Source organism: Pseudophryne corroboree, chromosome 3 (assembly GCF_028390025.1).
Source record: "Pseudophryne corroboree isolate aPseCor3 chromosome 3, aPseCor3.hap2, whole genome shotgun sequence".
Lineage (NCBI taxonomy): Eukaryota > Metazoa > Chordata > Amphibia > Anura > Myobatrachidae > Pseudophryne > Pseudophryne corroboree.
Window position 1 is genome coordinate 393223424 of NC_086446.1, and position 22930 is coordinate 393246353.

Genomic DNA, 22930 nt, shown 5'->3' on the forward strand with positions numbered 1-22930 from the left:
GTTACCAGAGCGTCCACAGCTATTGCCTGAGGGTCTCTTGACCTGGCGCAATACCTGTCCAGTTTTTTTGTTGAGGCGAGACGCCATCATATCCACCTTTGGTTTTTCCCAACGGTTCACAATCATGTGGAAGACTTCTGGATGAAGTCCCCACTCTCCCGGGTGTAGATCGTGTCTGCTGAGGAAGTCTGCTTCCCAGTTGTCCACTCCCGGAATGAACACTGCTGACAGTGCTATCACATGATCTTCCGCCCAGCGAAGAATCCTTGCAGCTTCTGCCATTGCTCTCCTGCTTCTTGTGCCGCCCTGTCTGTTTACGTGGGCGACTGCCGTGATGTTGTCCGACTGGATCAACACCGGCTGACCCTGAAGCAGGGGTTTTGCCAGGCTTAGAGCATTGTAAATCGCTCTTAGCTCCAGTATATTTATGTGGAGAGACATCTCCAGGCTTGACCATACTCCCTGGAAGTTTCTTCCTTGTGTGACCGCTCCCCAGCCTCTCAGACTGGCATCCGTGGTCACCAGGACCCAGTCCTGTATGCCGAATCTGCGGCCCTCTAACAGATGAGCACTCTGCAACCACCACAGAAGAGACACCCTTGTCCGTGGCGATAAGGTTATCCGCTGATGCATCTGCAGATGCGATCCGGACCATTTGTCCAGCAGATCCCACTGAAAAGTTCGTGCGTGGAATCTGCCGAATGGAATCGCTTCGTAAGAAGCCACCATCTTTCCCAGGACTCTTGTGCATTGATGCACAGACACTTTTCCTGGTTTTAGGAGGTTCCTGACAAGTTCGGATAACTCCCTGGCTTTCTCCTCCGGAAGAAACACCTTTTTCTGAACCGTGTCCAGAATCATTCCCAGGAACAGCAGACGTGTCGTCGGGTTCAATTGAGATTTTGGAAAATTCAGAATCCACCCGTGCTGTTGCAGCACTACTTGGGTTAGTGCTACTACGTCTTCCAGCTGTTCTCTGGACCTTGCCCTTATCAGGAGATCGTCCAAGTAAGGGATAATTAATACGCCTTTTCTTCGCAGAAGAAACATCATCTCGGCCATTACCTTGGTAAAGACCCGAGGTGCCGTGGACAATCCAAACGGCAGCGTCTGAAACTGATAATGACAGTTTTGCACCACGAACCTGAGGTACCCTTGGTGTGAAGGGCAAATTGGGACATGTAGGTAAGCATCCTTGATGTCCAGGGACACCATAAAGTCCCCTTCTTCCAGATTCGCTATCACTGCTCTGAGTGACTCCATCTTGAACTTGAATTTTTGTATGTACAGGTTCAAAGATTTCAGATTTAGAATAGGTCTTACCGAGCCGTCCGGCTTCGGTACCACAAATAGCGTGGAGTAATACCCCTTTCCCTGTTGTAGGAGGGGTACCTTGACTATCACCTGCTGAGAAAACAGCTTGTGAATGGCTTCCAATACCGTCGCCCTGTCTGAGGGAGACGTTGGCAAAGCAGACTTTAGGAACCGGCGAGGGGGAGACTTCTCGAATTCCAACCTGTAACCCTGAGATACTACTTGCAGGATCCAGGGGTCCACCTGTGAGCAAGCCCACTGCGCGCTGAAATTCTTGAGTCGACCCCCCACCGCTCCTGAGTCCGCTTGTAAAGCCCCAGCGTCATGCTGAGGGCTTTGCAGAACCCGGGGAGGGCTTCTGTTCTTGGGAAGGAGCTGCTTGCTGCCCTCTCTTACCCTTTCCTCTGCCTCGGGGCAGATATGACTGTCCTTTTGCCCGCTTGTTCTTATAGGACCGAAAGGACTGCGGCTGAAAAGACGGTGTCTTTTTCTGTTGGGAGGGGGTCTGAGGTAAAAAGGTGGATTTCCCGGCAGTTGCCGTGGCCACCAGATCCGATAAACCCACGCCAAATAATTCCTCCCCTTTATACGGCAATACTTCCATATGCCGTTTGGAATCCGCATCACCTGACCACTGTCGCGTCCATAAACTTCTTCTGGCAGATATGGACATCGCACTTACTCTCGATGCCAGAGTGCAAATATCCCTCTGAGCATCTCGCATATAAAGAAAAGCATCCTTTAATTGCTCTAAAGTCAATAAAATACTGTCCCTATCCAGGGTATCAATATTTTCAGTCAGGGAATCCGACCAGACCACCCCAGCACTGCACATCCAGGCTGAGGCGATGGCTGGTCGCAGTATAACACCAGTATGTGTGTATATACTTTTTAGGGTAGTTTCCAGCCTCCTATCAGCTGGATCCTTGAGGGCGGCCGTATCAGGAGACGGTAACGCCACTTGTTTTGATAAGCGTGTGAGCGCCTTATCCACCCTAGGGGGTGTTTCCCAGCGCGCCCTAACCTCTGGCGGGAAAGGGTATAATGCCAATAACTTTTTTGAAATTAGCACTTTTCTATCTGGGTTAACCCACGCTTCATCACATACATCATTCAATTCCTCTGATTCAGGAAAAACTACAGGTAGTTTTTTCACACCCCACATAATACCCCTTTTTGTGGTACTTGCAGTATCAGAGATATGTAAAGCCTCCTTCATTGCCGTGATCATATAACGTGTGGCCCTACTGGAAAATACGTTTGTTTCTTCACCGTCGACACTAGATTCAATGTCCGTGTCTGGGTCTGTGTCGACCGACTGAGGTAAAGAGCGTTTTACAGCCCCTGACGGTGTCTGAGACGCCTGGGCAGGTACTAACTGGTTTGCCGGCCGTCTCATGTCGTCAACTGATTTTTGTAATGTGCTGACATTATCACGTAATTCCATAAACAAAGCCATCCATTCCGGTGTCGACTCCCTGGGGGGCGACATCACCATTACCGGCAATTGCTCTGCCTCCACACCAACATCGTCCTCATACATGTCGACACACACGTACCGACACACAGCAGACACACAGGGAATGCTCTATTGAAGACAGGACCCCACTAGCCCTTTGGGGAGACAGAGGGAGAGTTTGCCAGCACACACCCAAGCGCTATAATATATATGGGAACAACCCTATATAAGTGTTGTATCCTTATAGCAGCTTAAATATAATAATATCGCCAAAAAAAGTGCCCCCCCTCTCTGTTTTACCCTGTTTCTGTAGTGCAGTGCAGGGGAGAGTCCTGGGAGCCTTCCTCACAGCGGAGCTGAGCAGGAAAATGGCGCTGTGTGCTGAGGAGAATAAGCCCCGCCCCCTATTTCGGCGGGCTCTTCTCCCGGAGTTTGTGAGATCTGGCAGGGGTTAAATACATCCATATAGCCTCAAGGGCTATATGTGATGTATTTTTAGCCATAAGAAAGGTATTATACATTGCTGCCCAGGGCGCCCCCCTCAGCGCCCTGCACCCTCAGTGACCGCTGTGTGAAGTGTGCTGACAACAATGGCGCACAGCTGCAGTGCTGTGCGCTACCTCATGAAGACTGAAAAGTCTTCTGCCGCCTGTTTCTGGACCTCTTCAATCTTCGGCATCTGCAAGGGGGGTCGGCGGCGCGGCTCCGGGACCGGACTCCATGGCTGGGCCTGTGTTCGATCCCTCTGGAGCTAATGGTGTCCAGTAGCCTAAGAAGCCAATCCATCCTGCACGCAGGTGAGTTGACTTCTCTCCCCTAAGTCCCTCGATGCAGTGAGCCTGTTGCCAGCAGGACTCACTGAAAATAAAAAACCTAAAAACTTTTTCTAAGCAGCTCTTTAGGAGAGCCACCTAGATTGCACCCTGCTCGGACGGGCACAAAAACCTAACTGAGGCTTGGAGGAGGGTCATAGGGGAGGAGCCAGTGCACACCACCTGATCCTAAAGCTTTATTTTTGTGCCCTCTCTCCTGCGGAGCCGCTAATCCCCATGGTCCTGACGGAGTCCCAGCATCCACTAGGACGTCAGAGAAAAAGGCAATTTGGAGGCCGTTGCACAAACTGGCTTTATTTTACCTAAGTTGCCCCCCCTTCAGTGTGTACTCCGAAAGAGTGTTTAGTGCAGCCGGTCACCTTGTCAGCGATCGGCGTACAAGGTTACTTCCACAAAATGTGGAGAAGATGATGTTCATCAAAATGAATTATAATCAATTCCTCCGTGGAGACATTCACCAGCAATTGCCTACAGAAAGTACACAGGGACCTGTGATGGTGGATTCCAGTGGGGACGAATTAATACTCTGTGAGGAGGGGGATGTACACAGTGAAAGGGGTGAGGAATCGGAGGATGATGATGAGGTCGACATCTTGCCTCTATAGAGCCAGTTTGAGCAAGGAGAGATTGATTGCTTCTTTTTTTGGTGGGGGCCTAAACCAACCAGTCATTTCAGCCACAATCGTGTGGCAGACCCTGTGGCTGAAATGATGGGTTTGTTAAAGTGTGCATGCCCTGTTTATACAACATAAGGGTAGGTGGGAGGGCCCAAGGACAATTCTATCTTGCACCTCTTTTTTTTTATTTATCTTTGCATCATGTGATGTTTGGGGCCAATTTTTATAAGTGCCATCCTGTCTGACACTGCAGTGCCACTCCTAGATGGGCCAGGAGTTTGTGCCGCCCTCTTGGGTCGCTTAGCTTAGTCATCCAGCAACCTCGGTGCAAATTTTAGGACTAAAAATAATATTGTGAGGTGTGAGGTGTTCAGAATAGACTGGAGATGAGTGGAAATTATGGTTATTGAGGTAAATAATACTATAGGATCAAAATTACCCCCAAATTCTATGATTTAAGCTGTTTTTGAGGGGTTTTTGAAAAAAAAAACACTCAAATCCAAAACACACCCGAATCCGACAGAAAATTTTCAGGGAGGTTTTGCCAAAACGCGCCCGAATCCAAAACACGGCCATGGAACCGAATCCAAAACCAAAACACAAAAAACAAAAAATTTCTGGTGCACATCTCTAATATATATATATATATATATATATATATATATATAAAGTCCAGAGGTGAAGCGCACACACTTAAAGGATGTTAGAAGGGTGCCGTGTCAGTTGTTATTGATACCATAGTTCCCAATGCTTACCCTGAAAGGGTTTAGACAAAAGGAGACCAGCACACCACCATATGAAAAAATATGAAAAGCATTTAATGAATCAGTAGCATTATCAGGCCTTTTGAAAAAAAATTTTAGTACTCATCATGAGGCTTTCAGCAGTATTCAAGCAGAACAGCCATCCCAACGGCCCGTTTCGGTTGTCACACCTTCATCATGGGGTCAGCTACAACATAGTGTTCAAACAGAGAACCTTATAAAGCTGTGCAATTTGCATAAATCAGATACACCTGTTTTGCCCAATCACCAGTGATTCAAAAACCTCCCAGGGGTATGTGAACAGACCAGTGTGGAACTACAAAAGCAAGACAAAGTTGCCCAGACCACTATCAACAGTTCCGTTGTACCGGAAGTGACAACACGCGACCGCGTTTGTCAACATCCGCCATGTAACGGAACTCAAGTGCCGGGGTACGTTTCCACGGCACTAGCATAAGTACCGCTGTGCCGGAAGTGATGTCGCGTCATCGCGACAATCAACTTCCGCCAATACAAAAACCGGCCTCAGATCACTGGCAATGTCACCGCCTATGTGTTCAAGGTACACAACTTGTCACATACATTAATCTGTACATAAAGATAAAAATAAAAAATACAGCATAAGAATATCAAATGAAAAAAGAAAATAACACATAATAAAAAGTATATTATAGGACATAATGAAAAATAACCTGTATGTCGATACTTATTCTACGGGCCAATAGGTCCTATATAAATATCATCTTAAACAGGCATACAAAGCCGCATTAGTAGGAGAATATCGACATAGAGGCTAATTGATCATAAAAAACAAATTATATAAAAAACACAAAAATAGAAATGGTAGTAAGTTGCATTAGTGGCATTGTCAACAGCGATCCCAGATAGAGACAATTTGTCATGAAGTATACTATCTTGGTCAGTTGACTGTAAAACAGTAGTACCAATGAAAATTCAAATGAAAGGAGTCAGAATAAGTTCTTCATTCAAACCACTGGGCGCAGTTGAATTTAACTTGTAGATCCATTCACATTCACGTTGCAGAAGTAACCGATGTCTATCGCCTCCCCTACGTAGTGGGGGGATGTGATCTATTGGCATACATCTAAAGTCAGCCATAGTGTGACCACTAGTAACAAAATGCCTGGCTACTGGTGGTGTGCTGGAATCTAAAGCTGTAAAGGCCTTCTTGATTGAACTCCTGTGCATGGATATGCGTTCCTTTAGCATACGGATAGTTTTACCCACGTAGAGTTTATTACATGGACAGAGAATGATGTATACCACATAGCGAGAATCGCACGTCAGTCGATGTCTTATAGTATAGCTACTTTTGGTAATTGGATGTGTAAAGGTTTTTCCCAACAAGAGAAATCTGCAATTTGCACAGCCCGCACACTTATAGGCTCCTTTTTGCAGTGAAAGCCAATGCAAATTAGTGTGTATACCTGGACTAATGTCAGAGAATGTGATGCGTTCTCTTAAGTTGCGACTTCTCTTATAGCTGAAGAGAGGTGGATTCGTGCAACTAGGTCCAAGGATCGGGTCAGCTTGTAGTATGTGCCAATGCTTAGTAATGATCTTCCTAATTAAACCAGAGGAAGTGCAGTAAGTCGTAGGAAAAACCAATCTGTCAGAAGTAGCATCGACACGTTGTGTAGATAGAAGATCATCCTGTTTCAGCAGCAAACATCGATCTATTGCTTCATCGACTTCATCTTTACTGTACCCCCGCTGGATGAAGTTATCACCCATTTTGTGTAGGGCTATAGGGAGCTTAGAAGGATCTGATGTTGTTCTAACAACTCTAACGAGTTGTGAGTAGGGGAGTCCTTTCTTCAAGGGCCGTGGATGAAAGCTGTCTGCCAAAAGTAGTGTATTTTTGTCCGTGGGTTTTTTGAATAATTCCGTATGGAAGGAGTTATTTTTAATAGATACCAAAACGTCCAGGAACTCAATACTGTCGGCACTACTCCTGCACGTGAAAGTGATATTCTCAACCTTATGGTTTAGTTGCTCCACAAACAATTCTAGATCTACAATTGTCCCTGACCAAACAAAAAATAAATCATCAATATACCGAAAATAACAACTTATAAATTTGGAGAAAAGTGGATCTGATGTGATATATGTGGTCTCAAAATCATACATAAAAATATTGGCATAAGACGGTGCCATGTTTGAACCCATGGCGGTTCCTTGAAGCTGTAAAAAAAATGCATTATTAAACAAAAAATAATTTTTATGCAAAATAATCTCCATAAGCAAAATCAAATAATCAACAGGTGAACCTTTATAATGGGGATTAAGCATCAATACACGGCGCACTGCCTCAATGCCTGCATTGTGTGTAATATTCGTATATAGACTGGTTACGTCCAAGGAAACCAAAAGACAGTTAACAGGTGGTATCCCAAACTGTTTTAATTTCAACAAAAAGTCAGTAGTATCTTTCAAATGATAGGGGTTTTGTAGTACCACGGGCTGCAAAAAATAGTCACAATATTGTGAGAGGGTTTGACATAAAGAGCCACGTGCCGAGATTATAGGTCTGCCAGGCGGCAGACTGAGAGACTTATGTATCTTCGGCAGAATATACAGAAGAGGGATTTTGGGAAAATCCTGTATCAAAAAGTTCTTGGTGTGTACATCAATCCATCCATTAGTGAAACCAAGTTCAATGATGGAATCAATATCTCTTTTATATAAACCAGTAGGGTCAAAAGATAATTTTTTATGGCAACTCTGAATGGACAGTTGCCTGTCCACCTCCCTGATGTAGTCATCCCTGTTGAGGACAACAATACCACCGCCTTTATCGGCGGGGCGAATTATAATTTGTTGGTTATTTTTCAAGGACTGTATTGCTTTAATTTCATTAGAAGTTAAATTTTGAAAGTGTTTTTTCTTGTGTCTGATCTTAGGTATTGTGTCCCTCTTAACTAGGCGTATGAAGGTTTCTATAGCAGAGTTATTACTAGGTGGATCAAATGTACTTTTTGCTGAAAAAGGTAAATGTCTAGCAGTACTGGTTGTGTTGCCTTGTCTAGAAAAGAAGTCTTTTAGTCTGAGTTGTCTGTGAAATCTATATAATTCAGTCTCCCATTGGAAGTCAGTTTGTTGAAAGGTCTGTACAAAGGTTAATCCTTTAGTTAACACTGCATGTTCCGGCTCACTGAGAATATAATCGGAGAGATTAAAAACAACTATTTCTTCAGTGTTTTTGGTAATCTGTCTGGGCCCCTTCTTATGTTTGACCCCCCCTCGTCTGCGGGGTCTCTTTCTGTGTGATTTTTGTTGCGTGTAAGTGTCTGCTCCCTTAAAAAAGATTTCTTGGAGGAGGAGGACTGATCTGAGTCACTTTGTGATGTGTGTGACTCTATGTCTGTAAATGTCCGATTCTGTCTATATCTATTCGTTTGTGCACCTCTCCAAACCCTTCGGGTACTTTGATTCAGAAGCCAATAATAGACTCGTGAGTCTTTGTAGTCATCCTTGACTTTTCTATATTTGATTTTTTTAAAGGCTATTAGTTCATTTTTGAACTTTAGTATATTTTTATTCAGTTTGGTGAACCACTCAGTATTACTGTCTTTTTTTAAAACATCAGTTCCACTTTCCTCACAAGCACTAATGTCCAACTTGAGACTCTCCATTTCCGTATTCACTTGCTGTATAACTAATATCATCAAATCAAAGCTGCACTGGTTTAAGATCAGGCACCACTGACGGCAAAATTCCTTGTTATTGCGACCGATCGTAGGCTGGTTTTTGATGCGGAAGCCACGTGGAATCAATTTGTCTTTGTGATATTGTGAAAGTGTCAAACCGTGGAGTTCTAATTCCACGAGACGCTTATTTAGTTTAAGCAGATCAGAATAAACATCATTGGGGCTATCCGCATCAAAAGCCAGCTGCTCTGTATCTTTAAACAGAATTTTGGATATGTCTTTTTCTAAAAAACGCTTGGTGCCAGTGAGGTCGCCAAAATCTGAATCCATAGCAGCTTATCAATGGACAAAAGTGGTATATCAACCACTGCAAAAAACAAAAAAAATTTAACAATAAAAAATAAGATTTTACTTACCGATAAATCTATTTCTCGTAGTCCGTAGTGGATGCTGGGACTCCGTAAGGACCATGGGGATATAGCGGCTCCGCAGGAGACAGGGCACAATAATAAAAGCTTTAGGATCAGGTGGTGTGCACTGGCTCCTCCCCCTATGACCCTCCTCCAAGCCTCAGTTAGGATACTGTGCCCGGACGAGCGTGCATAATAAGGAAGGATATTGAAACCCGGGTAAGACTCATACCAGCCACACCAATCACACCGTACAACCTGTGATCTGAACCCAGTTAACAGTATGATAACAACGAAGGAGCCTCTGAAAAGACGGCTCACAACAAGAATAACCCGATTTTTGTAACAATAACTATGTACAAGTATTGCAGACAATCCGCACTTGGGATGGGCGCCCAGCATCCACTACGGACTACGAGAAATAGATTTATCGGTAAGTAAAATCTTATTTTCTCTGACGTCCTAGTGGATGCTGGGACTCCGTAAGGACCATGGGGATTATACCAAAGCTCCCAAACGGGCGGGAGAGTGCGGATGACCCTGCAGCACCGAATGAGAGAACTCCATGTCCTCCTCAGCCAGGGTATCAAATTTGTAGAATTTAGCAAACGTGTTTGCCCCTGACCAAGTAACTGCTCGGCAAAGTTGTAAAGCCGAGACCCCTCGGGCAGTCGCCCAAGATGAGCCCCCTTCCTTTTGGAATGGGCTTTTACAGATTTTGGCTGTGGCAGGCCTGCCACAGAATGTGTAAACTGAATTGTATTACAAATCCAGCGAGCAATCGTCTGCTTAGAAGCAGGAGCACCCATCTTGTTGGGTGCATACAGGCTAAACAGCGAGTCAGATTTTCTGACTCCAGCCGTCCTGGAAACATATTTTTCAGGGCCCTTACAACGTCAAGTAACTTGGAGTCCTCCAAGTCCCTAGTACCCGCAGGTACCACAATAGGTTGGTTCATGTGAAAACAGAAAACACCTTAAGGAGAAATTGAGGACGAGTCCTCAATTCTGCCCTGTCAGAATGAAAAATTAAGTAAGGGCTTTATATATGATAAAGCCGCCAATTCTGACACACGCCTGGCTGAAGCCAGGGCTAATAGCATCGTCACCTTCCATGTGAGATATTTTAAGTCCACAGTGGTGAGTGGTTCAAACCAATGTGACTTTAGGAAACTCAAAACAACATTGAGATCCCAAGGTGCCACTGGGGCACAAAAGGAGGCTGTATATGCAGTACCCCTTTTACAAACATCTGAACGTCAGGCACTAAAGCCAGTTCTTTCTGGAAGAAATTCGACAGGGCCGAAATTTTAACCTTAATGGACCCTAATTTTAGGCCCATAGACAGTCCTGTTTTCAGGAAATGTAGGAAACGACCCAGTTGGAATTCCTCTGTAGGGGCCTTCTTGGCCTCACACCACGCAACATATCTTCGCCAAATGCGGTGAAAATGTTTTGCGGTTACATCCTTCCTGTCTTCGACCAGGGTAGGGATGACTTCATCTGGAATGCCCTTTCAGGATCCGGCGTTCAACCGCCATGCCGTCAAACGCGGCCGCGGTAAGTCTTGGAACAGACAAGGCCCCTGCTGGAGCAGGTCCTTTCTTAAAGGTAGAGGCCACGGGTCTTCCGTGAACATCTCTTGAAGTTTCGGGTACCAAGTCCTTCTTGGCCAATCCGGAACCACGAGTATCGTTCTTACTCATCTCCCTCTTATGATTCTCAGTACTTTTGGTATGAGAGGCATAGGAGGGAACACATACTCTGACTGGTACACCCACAGTGTTACCAGAGCGTCCACCGCTATTGCCTGAGGGTCCCTTGACCTGGCGCAATATCTGTCTAGTTTTTTGTTCAGGCGGGACGCCATCATGTCCACCTTTGGTTTTTCCCAACGGTTTACAATCATGTGGAAGACTTCCCGATGAAGTCCCCACTCTCCCGGGTGGAGGTCATGCCTGCTGAGGAAGTCTGCTTCCCAGTTTTCCACTCCCGGAATGAACACTGCTGAGAGTGTTATCACATGATTTTTCGCCCAGCGAAGAATCCTTGCAATTTCTGCCATTTCCCTCCTGCTTCTTGTGCCGCCCTATCTGTTTACGTGGGCGACTGCCGTGATGTTGTCCCACTGGATCAATACCGGCTGACCTTGAAGCAGAGGTCTTGCTAAGCTTAGAGCATTGTAAATTGCCCTTAGCTCCAGTATATTTATGTGGAGAGAAGTCTCCAGACTTGATCACACTCTCTGGAAATTTTTTTTCTTTGTGTGACTGCTCCCCAGCCACTCAGGCTGGCATCCGTGGTCACCAGGACCCAGTCCTGAATGTCGAATCTGCGGCCCTTTCATAGATGAGCACTCTGCAGCCACCGCAGAAGAAAACACCCTTGTCCTTGGAGACAGGGTTATCCGCTGATGCATCTGAAGATGCGATCCGGACCATTTTCCCAGCAGATTCCACTGAAAGGTTCTTGCGTGAAATCTACCGAATGGGATCGCTTTGTAAGAAACCACCACTTTTCACAGGATCCTTGTGCAATGATGCACTGATACTTTTCCTGGTTTTAGGAGGTTCCTGACTAGCTCGGATAACTCCCTGACTTTCTTCTCCGGGAGAAAACATCCTTTTCTGGACTGTGTCCAGAATCATCCCTAGGAACAGTAGACGTGTCGTCGGAAAAAACTGCGATTTTGGAATATTTAGAATCCACTCGTGCTGTTGTAGAACTACTTAAGATAGTGCTACTCCGACCTCCAACTGTTCTCTGGACCTTGCCCTTATCAGGAAAGCGTCCATATTTCTTTTAAGAAGAATCATCATTTCGGCCATTACCTTGGTAAAGACCCGGGGTGCCGTGGACAATCCAAACGGCAGCGTCTGAACTGATAGTGACAGTTCTGTACCACGAACCTGAGGTACCCTTGGTGAGAAGGGCAAATTTGGACATGTAGGTAAGCGTCCCTGATATCCAGTGACACCATATCGTCCCCTTCTTCCTGGTTCGCTATCACTGCTCTGAGTGACTCCATCTTGATTTGAACGCTTGTATGTAAGTGTTCAAATATTTCAGATCTCGTCGGGCACAAAAATCTAACTGAGGCTTGGAGGAGGGTCATAGGGGGAGGAGCCAGTGCACACCACCTGATCCTAAAGCTTTTATTATTGTGCCCTGTCTCCTGCGGAGCCGCTATATCCCCATGGTCCTTACGGAGTCCCAGCATCCACTAGGACGTCAGAGAAAAGTAAATAAATTTCTAACTAAACAATAAATGTTTGTGGTGCAATTCACAAAACCAAAACATATGGTACTAGATAAAGTCCAGAGGTGAAGCGCACACACTTAAAGGATGTTAGAAGGGTGCCGTGTCAATTGTTATTGATACCATAGTTCCCAATGCTTACCCTGAAAGGGTTTAGACAAAAGGAGACCAGCACACCACCATATGAAAAAATATGAAAAGCATTTAATGAATCAGTAGCATTATCAGGCCTTTTGAAAAAAAAATTTAGTACTCATCATGAGGCTTTCAGCAGTATTCAAGCAGAACAGCCATCCCAACGGCCCGTTTCGGTTGTCACACCTTCATCATGGGGTCAGCTACAACATAGTGTTCAAACAGAGAACCTTATAAAGCTGTGCAATTTGCATAAATCAGATACACCTGTTTTGCCCAATCACCAGTGATTCAAAAACCTCCCAGGGGTATGTGAACAGACCAGTGTGGAACTACAAAAGCAAGAATAAGTATCGACATACAGGTTATTTTTCATTATGTCCTATAATATACTTTTTATTATGTGTTATTTTCTTTTTTCATTTGATATTCTTATGCTGTATTTTTTATTTTTATCTTTATGTACAGATTAATGTATGTGACAAGTTGTGTACCTTGAACACATAGGCGGTGACATTGCCAGTGATCTGAGGCCGGTTTTTGTATTGGCGGAAGTTGATTGTCGCGATGACGCGACATCACTTCCGGCACAGCGGTACTTATGCTAGTGCCGTGGAAACGTACCCCGGCACTTGAGTTCCGTTACATGGCGGATGTTGACAAACGCGGTCGCGTGTTGTCACTTCCGGTACAACGGAACTGTTGATAGTGGTCTGGGCAACTTTGTCTTGCTTTTGTAGTTCCACACTGGTCTGTTCACATACCCCTGGGAGGTTTTTGAATCACTGGTGATTGGGCAAAACAGGTGTATCTGATTTATGCAAATTGCACAGCTTTATAAGATTCTCTGTTTGAACACTATGTTGTAGCTGACCCCATGATGAAGGTGTGACAACCGAAACGGGCCGTTGGGATGGCTGTTCTGCTTGAATACTGCTGAAAGCCTCATGATGAGTACTAAAATTTTTTTTCAAAAGGCCTGATAATGCTACTGATTCATTAAATGCTTTTCATATTTTTTCATATGGTGGTGTGCTGGTCTCCTTTTGTCTAAACCCTTTCAGGGTAAGCATTGGGAACTATGGTATCAATAACAATTGACACGGCACCCTTCTAACATCCTTTAAGTGTGTGCGCTTCACCTCTGGACTTTATCTAGTACCATATGTTTTGGTTTTGTGAATTGCACCACAAACATTTATTGTTTAGTTAGAAATGTATTTACTTTTTTATTGTTAAATTTTTTTTGTTTTTTGCAGTGGTTGATATACCACTTTTGTCCATTGATAAGCTGCTATGGATTCAGATTTTGGCGACCTCACTGGCACCAAGCGTTTTTTAGAAAAAGACATATCCAAAATTCTGTTTAAAGATACAGAGCAGCTGGCTTTTGATGCGGATAGCCCCAATGATGTTTATTCTGATCTGCTTAAACTAAATAAGCGTCTCGTGGAATTAGAACTCCACGGTTTGACACTTTCACAATATCACAAAGACAAATTGATTCCACGTGGCTTCCGCATCAAAAACCAGCCTACGATCGGTCGCAATAACAAGGAATTTTGCCGTCAGTGGTGCCTGATCTTAAACCAGTGCAGCTTTGATTTGATGATATTAGTTATACAGCAAGTGAATACGGAAATGGAGAGTCTCAAGTTGGACATTAGAGCTTGTGAGGAAAGTGGAACTGATGTTTTAAAAAAAGACAGTAATACTGAGTGGTTCACCAAACTGAATGAAAATATACTAAAGTTCAAAAATGAACTAATAGCCTTTAAAAAAATCAAATATAGAAAAGTCAAGGATGACTACAAAGACTCACGAGTCTATTATTGGCTTTTGAATCAAAGTACCCGAAGGGTTTGGAGAGGTGCACAAACAAATAGATATAGACAGAATCGGACATTTACAGACACAGAGTCACACACATCACAAAGTGACTCAGATCAGTCCTCCTCCTCCAAGAAATCTTTTTTAAGGGAGCAGACACTTACACGCAACAAAAATCACACAGAAAGAGACCCTGCAGACGAGGGGGGGTCAAACATAAGGGGCCCAGACAGATTACCAAAAACACTGAAGAAATAGTTGTTTTTAATCTCTCCGATTATATTCTCAGTGAGCCGGAACATGCAGTGTTAACTAAAGGATTAACCTTTGTACAGACCTTTAAACAAACTGACTTCCAATGGGAGACTGAATTATATAGATTTCACAGACAACTCAGACTAAAAGACTTCTTTTCTAGACAAGGCAACACAACCAGTACTGCTAGACATTTACCTTTTTCAGCAAAAAGTACATTTGATCCACCTAGTAATAACTCTGCTATAGAAACCTTCATACGCCTAGTTAAGAGGGACACAATACCTAAGATCAGACACAAGAAAAAACACTTTCAAAATTTAACTTCTAATGAAATTAAAGCAATACAGTCCTTGAAAAATAACCAACAAATTATAATTCGCCCCGCCGATAAAGGCGGTGGTATTGTTGTCCTCAACAGGGATGACTACATCAGGGAGGTGGACAGGCAACTGTCCATTCAGAGTTGCTATAAAAAATTATCTTTTGACCCTACTGGTTTATATAAAAGAGAAATTGATTCCATCATTGAACTTGGTTTCACTAATGGATGGATTGATGTACACACCAAGAACTTTTTGATACAGGATTTTCCCAAAATCCCTCTTCTGTATATTCTGCCGAAGATACATAAGTCTCTCAGTCTGCCGCCTGGCAGACCTATAATCTCGGCACGTGGCTCTTTATGTCAAACCCTCTCACAATATTGTGACTATTTTTTGCAGCCCGTGGTACTACAAAACCCCTATCATTTGAAAGATACTACTGACTTTTTGTTGAAATTAAAACAGTTTGGGATACCACCTGTTAACTGTCTTTTGGTTTCCTTGGACGTAACCAGTCTATATACGAATATTACACACAATGCAGGCATTGAGGCAGTGCGCCGTGTATTGATGCTTAATCCCCATTATAAAGGTCCACCTGTTGATTATTTGATTTTGCTTATGGAGATTATTTTGCATAAAAATTATTTTTTGTTTAATAATGCATTTTTTTACAGCTTCAAGGAACCGCCATGGGTTCAAACATGGCACCGTCTTATGCCAATATTTTTATGTATGATTTTGAGACCACATATATCACATCAGATCCACTTTTCTCCAAATTTATAAGTTGTTATTTTCGGTATATTGATGATTTATTTTTTGTTTGGTCAGGGACAATTGTAGATCTAGAATTGTTTGTGGAGCAATTAAACCATAAGGTTGAGAATATCACTTTCACGTGCAGGAGTAGTGCCGACAGTATTGAGTTCCTGGACGTTTTGGTATCTATTAAAAATAACTCCTTCCATACGGAATTATTCAAAAAACCCACGGACAAAAATACACTACTTTTGGCAGACAGCTTTCATCCACGGCCCTTGAAGAAAGGACTCCCCTACTCACAACTCGTTAGAGTTGTTAGAACAACATCAGATCCTTCTAAGCTCCCTATAGCCCTACACAAAATGGGTGATAACTTCATCCAGCGGGGGTACAGTAAAGATGAAGTCGATGAAGCAATAGATCGATGTTTGCTGCTGAAACAGGATGATCTTCTATCTACACAACGTGTCGATGCTACTTCTGACAGATTGGTTTTTCCTACGACTTACTGCACTTCCTCTGGTTTAATTAGGAAGATCATTACTAAGCATTGGCACATACTACAAGCTGACCCGATCCTTGGACCTAGTTGCACGAATCCACCTCTCTTCAGCTATAAGAGAAGTCGCAACTTAAGAGAACGCATCACATTCTCTGACATTAGTCCAGGTATACACACTAATTTGCATTGGCTTTCACTGCAAAAAGGAGCCTATAAGTGTGCGGGCTGTGCAAATTGCAGATTTCTCTTGTTGGGAAAAACCTTTACACATCCAATTACCAAAAGTAGCTATACTATAAGACATCGACTGACGTGCGATTCTCGCTATGTGGTATACATCATTCTCTGTCCATGTAATAAACTCTACGTGGGTAAAACTATCCGTATGCTAAAGGAACGCATATCCATGCACAGGAGTTCAATCAAGAAGGCCTTTACAGCTTTAGATTCCAGCACACCACCAGTAGCCAGGCATTTTGTTACTAGTGGTCACACTATGGCTGACTTTAGATGTATGCCAATAGATCACATCCCCCCACTACGTAGGGGAGGCGATAGACATCGGTTACTTCTGCAACGTGAATGTGAATGGATCTACAAGTTAAATTCAACTGCGCCCAGTGGTTTGAATGAAGAACTTATTCTGACTCCTTTCATTTGAATTTTCATTGGTACTACTGTTTTACAGTCAACTGACCAAGATAGTATACTTCATGACAAATTGTCTCTATCTGGGATCGCTGTTGACAATGCCACTAATGCAACTTACTACCATTTCTATTTTTGTGTTTTTTATATAATTTGTTTTTTATGATCAATTAGCCTCTATGTCGATATTCTCCTACTAATGCGGCTTTGTATGCCTGTTTAAGATGATATTTATATAGGACCTATTGGCCCGTAGAATAAGTATCGACATACAGGTTATTTTTCATTATGTCCTATAATATACTTTTTATTATGTGTTATTTTCTTTTTTCATTTGATATTCTTATGCTGTATTTTTTATTTTTATCTTTATGTACAGATTAATGTATGTGACAAGTTGTGTACCTTGAACACATAGGCGGTGACATTGCCAGTGATCTGAGGCCGGTTTTTGTATTGGCGGAAGTTGATTGTCGCGATGACGCGACATCACTTCCGGCACAGCGGTACTTATGCTAGTGCCGTGGAAACGTACCCCGGCACTTGAGTTCCGTTACATGGCGGATGTTGACAAACGCGGTCGCGTGTTGTCACTTCCGGTACAACGGAACTGTTGATAGTGGTCTGGGCAACTTTGTCTTGCTTTTGTAGTTCCACACTGGTCTGTTCACATACCCCTGGGAGGTTTTTGAATCACTGGTGATTGGGCAAAACAGGTGTATCTGATTTATGCAAATTGCACAGCTTTATAAGGTTCTCTGTTTGAACACTATGTTGTAGCTGACCCCATGATGAAGGTGTGACAACCGAAACGGGCCGTTGGGATGGCTGTTCTGCTTGAATACTGCTGAAAGCCTCATGATGAGTACTAAAAATTTTTTTCAAAAGGCCTGATAATGCTACTGATTCATTAAATGCTTTTCATATTTTTTCATATGGTGGTGTGCTGGTCTCCTTTTGTCTAAACCCTTTCAGGGTAAGCATTGGGAACTATGGTATATATATATATATATATATATATATATATATATAAAACTCTGCTTGCGGCTAGTTGCTGACTCTTTTTAGTTTCTTGGCCCACTGCTTCATAGATTCGGCAGGCTTTCAGTATCTTTCACTTAGCGTCTTTCTGTAGCTCAAACTACTTCTCCAAGAGGGCTAACATTTGTTATGAAATAGTACCCATGGCTCTCTCTACATAGTCTGGGTTTAGATTGTCACCGGGACCCACTGTCACATTTCACAATCTTTCATGCTTCAGTTGCATTTCCATAGCATACATCCAAGTTGTATAAATGTCTGCTCCTTAAAAACAATTCTGGGTGTAGTTCCTATGCCATACCTCCCAACTTTTGATTTTGTTAAAGAGGGACACACGTGCTCCCGAAAAGGGGCGTGGCCTAAGAAAAGGGCGTGGCTTCATTGGAGGACCCGCGATCGAGCACTCTGTTAGCCGCTGGCATGCCCCCTCTCCCTCTGACTCCAGTGAACAGACGCTGTGCGCATGTGCACGGCGTCTATTCACGGCTGCTCTGCTAAGCAGGGCAGCGAGTGCATGAGTCTCCCAACTGCCCCCCCCCCCCCACCGCGGGACACTGCAGCCCGCGGGTGGGACAGCGGGACAGTCCCAAAAAAACGGGACTGTCCCGCGAAAATCGGGACAGTTGGGAGGTATGCTGTGCAAGCTTCATATAGACATATTTGTGCCGCTTCTGTTCTCTAATCTGCTGCTACACTGCTCTAGAAACACTCTGTGATGACTTCATTCTGTGTTCTATTTCAGTCTGTGTTGCCCATGTGCTTAAGACGGCATCTGTGTGCTGCCTTGGGCGTTCTAGTAGCTTGGGGCTTGTGCACTTAAACTTTGTGTGCCTGGGCCCATACCCTTTTGAAAGTATGGGGCAGATGTATTAACCTGGAAAAGGCATAAGGAAGTGATAAACCAGTGATAAATCAGGGCCGTAACTACGTGCATGCCAGGTGTGCCTGGCACACAGCGCAGTCACCCTGAGGGCGCAACTGGCCACATCCCCATTCATGGGGCCCAGAGTCTACGGCATTGTAATGAGTCAGATTGACTCATTACAAGCCGCCGGATGGCGCGAGCATTCAGGGGAGATGTTGTTTTCTGGCAGTGTGCCTGCCTCCTGACCCCGGCTGTCTGCTTCCGCCTCCTGGCCCTGCACTGCCTGGCTCCTGCCCTTACACGCCGGCTGCCTGGCTCTTGCTTTATAACCCCGGATCCCGCAGCCCCTCTCTGTCTGCCCTTCTTCCGCCTCCTGACGCGCCGGCTCCCGCTTTGTGATGCTTCGGCTGCACGGATCCCGCAGCCCCTCTCCCACCTCCTGACGCGCCGGCTCCCGCACGCAGAGGCAGGCTGCCCGGCTCTTGCTCTGTGATGCTTTGGCTGAACGGATCCTGCAGCCCCTCTCCCACCTCCTGACTCGCCGGCTCCCGCAGGTCTAGCAGCATGAAGAGCCACTGGTGAGGACAGAGGTAACTGACGGGAGAGTGCCGGGGCAGAAATAGAGCATGTATGTGGCTGATTAGTATGTACACATATATCTTTGTGTATATATGAGTGCATGTGGCTGTGTTTATATGTGGCTGGGTGTGTGTGTGTGTGTGTGTGTGTGTGTGTGTGTGTGTGTGTGTGTGTGTGTGTGTGTGTGTGTATATATATATATACATATGTATGTGTGAGTGTAGATATACATATGTATGTGTGTGTATATATATGTGACTGTGTGCACTGTGCATATATGTGGTTGTGTGTGTATATATGTGGCTGTGTATATGTATATATGTGGCAGTGTGCATATATGTGGCTATGTGTGTGGGGGAGGGCAGCACCTTTGTCTCTTTTGCCTCTGGGCATCTGATATGTACTAACGCCCCTGGCCTGCCGTAATGTTTAAAAAGGAGACTCTGCCTGACGTAATGTGTAAAAAGGAGGACTCTGTCTGTCGTAATGTGTAAAAAGAGTACTCTGCCTGCCATAATGTGTAAAAAAGGGGACTCTGCCTGCTGTAACATGTAAAAGGGGACTGTGCCTGCCATAATGTGTAAAAAAAAAGGTACTCTGCCTGCCGTAATGTGTAAAAAGGAACTCTGCTGCCGTAATGTGTAAAAAGGGGGCTCTACCTGGTGTAGTGGCGCTACTGTGTGGTGTCATTTGAATAATGGGGACTACAGTGCAGCGTAATATGAATTGGTATTGTTTTGTGGCACACCCCTTTCCCATGAAGCTATACCCCTATATTTTTATTTTATGTAGGAGGGGGGGGGGGGGGGGGCGCCGATGCTGTTTCTTGCACACAGCGCTAAAATGTCTAGTTACGGCACTGTGATAAATGCAAGGTGATACATGCACCAGCCAATCAGCTCCTAATTGTTAATTTACATATTGGAGCTGATTGGCTGGTGCGTGTATCACCTTGCACATATCACTGGTTTATCACTTCCTTATGCCTTCTCCAGGTTAATACATCTGCCCCAATGTGTGTTAAGGCTTGAGGATGTAATAGAGTTTTTGTACACACCAGCGGATGCCTTACAAACAGCTCAGTTACTTAACCAGTGGAGTGGTTTTATTGAAGATAAAGCAGGTACAGCCATACTCACTGTTAAACACACTGGTAAATGGAGTGGGGTGTCATACAGCTCACCAGCTGAAATATTTAAAAACACATAGACACAGAAAACTTCTGTACAAATATGCGAAATAAAGAATGACATGCACATAAAATACCTAACCTACGTGTGAATTGCCAAAGGCCACCCAATTACATTCAATCAGCCGCAAATATATGCACGGCTGATGTGTATATGAATGAATCACATGTAGTTTCTCAAAGCTACATTGTGAGTGGTCAGGCATAGAGAGCTATAACAGATAGGTGGGTGAAATAAGGGGTTGGGGCTGGGAAACTGGTGTTTGGGATCCTGGAGGTCAGTATACAGACCCCGGGATCCCAGCAGCAGAATGCCAGTGGGGGGACGAGTGCAATGAACCCCTTGCGGGCTCGCTGTGCTTGCCTTGCAGCGGGCTCTGCGGCTCGCTGCACTCACCACAGGTTCTATTCCCATGAGTGGGAATAGAGTCTGTGGGTAGGCATTCTGAGTGCCGGCATTTTGAGCGCTCAGGATTCTGGCGTCGGCATGGTGACCGTTGGGATCCCGAGAGGCGGATACATGACTGCATCCAGAAATAAGAAGGGTAATAATGGTCTTGCAGTACCGTGCAGGACATGTGTTAGTCTTTATCTCACGTTCACTGAAATAACACAATGAGAGACCCTCAGGATATAAGCTTTGGTTTTTTTAAGTGAGGAAAGTAAAAATGTTTTTTTTTACATCCTTTTCAGTCACCATCATCAGTATAAGCTCCAGATCTCTGCAGTCAGATCTCAGTAAACTGTGGTTGACCTTACTTGGCTAAACAATAGGCTTGGAATGACTAAAATTTAGTGGACTGCGGTATTCATATAGCGACTGCAGGTGTCCGACAACAACGCACTAGAGACCCCTCCCAGAATTCTGGATGACATTATGACTACAGCCTCCCAATGGGCAGAAAAATATTTGCAATTTAGAAGCAGTCGGTTGAAAATCCCTAGATCAGGGAACTTCACCTCACAAAAACATCCAGATTCCCTGTTTTACTAATCTTGCAAAACAAAAAAACAGATAAACTCATTTGTTTTTCACCTCTTTTCATTTGTGCTAAGGGGCATGTATTGCTCACTGTAATGGAAATTAAACATAGGGCCTAATTCGTGTTTGTTTGCAATGCCGATGTTCATGCAACTGAGTGATGATCGGAAGACTGTGTATGTGCCGCAATGGCACTGTGCACGCGCCAAGATACCTTTGTGATACAGCTCTTAGGGGTCTATTCATGAAGCAGTGAAAAGAGTGGAGAAGTGAGCTTGTGGAGAAGTTGCCCATGGCAACCAATCAGCTGCTCCGTACAATTGTATAGTATGCAAATTATAAATGTTACTTCAATGTTGATTGGTTGCCATGGGCAACTTCTCGACTGGCTCACTTGTCCACACTTTTCACTGCTTCATGAATAGACCCATTGGGCGGGATTCAATTCTTTTCACCCCTTTACACACCTGTTCTGTTTCTGCCCTCAGGGACATTGTTTCATTATTTCAGCTCGCTACCCCTGGAGTAGCGAGGCACCCAACCCTTTACACAGTAAACCTGATTACTATGGGCGCAATATGCGCAATAACGGAGATCATTTTAGAAAGGAAATTGGGCGTGATATATCATTTGAATCTCACCCATTGAGAGAGAATTTAAATGCAGAGTGATTAACAAGTTTGGAGAAGGTAACAGGGAGCGGTGGCAAAAATGCAGATGTGTCAATGCGCTACACCTGTGTCATCTAGCACTGCCATAGCGCTATAGGTGATGTCACTTACCGCCAGCTGTCTTCTCCAGCGGAAGCTTCCTCACATCTAGGGGCCAGTATCTGCCTCTCCACACTGATGAAGCAGGAAGAGAGGTCTTGTTAGTTTAGCCAGTTGTCAATAAGGCTTTTACAAAAAAAAAAAAAAAACTTCAGTGCTCTAGCTGCCTTCTGCTTCACATAGATAACAGGCAAAGCAGGAGCGGCATTAACTCCACAAAAAGTGGAGTCTTAGGGGTATATTTACTAAAGCTTCTAAAACTGAAAAGTGGTGATGTTGCCCATAGTAACCAATCAGATTCTATAACTTTCTAGGATGCAATCGAGAAATGATAGACAAGATCTGATTGGTTGCTATAGCCAACATCACCACTTTGTTGCTATGGGCAACATCACCACTTTTCATTTTTAGAAGCTTTAGTAAATTTACAATAACAACAAATTAAGACACATCAAACATGTATGGCTTAAAGCAAAAAATCTGATATACAGTAGATTTCTTTCTGTTTTCCTTAACCAGTTAACTGATTATTATGTTTTTGAAAATGACATAAAATAGTTTTTTTTTAATTGAATTAAGTCAATAACATTTTTTAAAAGTATATGTAAATATTTCATGTCAAAATACACCTAAGGCATACTTACCTACATTACGAATCTCTCTCTCTTTGGGAGATGCCCGGAGAGGAGAAGCAGGTGGGTGGCAACGGGAACAGGC

At 44.1% G+C, this 22930-nt stretch overlaps 1 long non-coding RNA gene across 2 annotated transcripts in view; it reads right to left on the bottom strand.

Moving 5' to 3' along the window:
- The window catches only part of LOC135057824 (uncharacterized), an 87708-nt gene extending 65419 nt beyond the window's left edge, over positions 1 to 22289 (bottom strand). For both annotated transcript variants that reach the window (XR_010244387.1, XR_010244390.1), the window contains exon 1: positions 22226 to 22289. This is a non-coding gene — a long non-coding RNA (uncharacterized LOC135057824). The remainder of the gene's footprint in view (positions 1 to 22225) is intronic.
- Positions 22290 to 22930: the final 641 nt, after the last annotated feature.